The 363-nt window shown below is 49.3% G+C and overlaps 1 protein-coding gene across 3 annotated transcripts in view; it reads left to right on the top strand.

The window, feature by feature from the left end:
• The window catches only part of CUNH1orf100 (chromosome unknown C1orf100 homolog), a 25,595-nt gene that overhangs the window by 1,070 nt on the left and 24,162 nt on the right, over positions 1–363 (top strand). The gene's annotated exons all lie outside the window — the stretch shown is intronic.

The raw sequence follows: 363 nt of genomic DNA, 5'->3' as shown, positions 1-363 counted from the left end.
TCTCGAACCAGCGGGCTCAGGCAATCCACTCACCTCAGCCTCCCAAAGGCGCGGGATTACAGGCTGAGCCACCAAACCCGGATGGAGATTACTTTCTAACGCGGGCAGAGCAAGACAAAAACAAATAAGTAAACATGCAGGATGGCAAATGATAAGTGTTTTGGAGAAAAATAAGACACAGACAGGGATAAGGAGCTCAGGAGTGGGAAGGGAGTGGGGTCTTTTTTATCTTAAGTAGGGGGACGGGTGAGCCCTGTGAAACAATACAGAGGAACATAAAATATTAGTATTAAGAATACAGCCGGGATCGGTGGCTCAGCCTGTAATCCCGTGCCTTGGGAGGCTGAGGTGAGTGGATTGCCA

The sequence above is a fragment of the Carlito syrichta genome, unplaced genomic scaffold (genome assembly GCF_000164805.1).
Source record: "Carlito syrichta isolate Samal-C Ts95f unplaced genomic scaffold, Tarsius_syrichta-2.0.1 Scaffold301797, whole genome shotgun sequence".
NCBI classification, from domain to species: Eukaryota; Metazoa; Chordata; class Mammalia; order Primates; family Tarsiidae; genus Carlito; species Carlito syrichta.
This window is presented reverse-complemented; position numbering and strand designations above follow the sequence as displayed.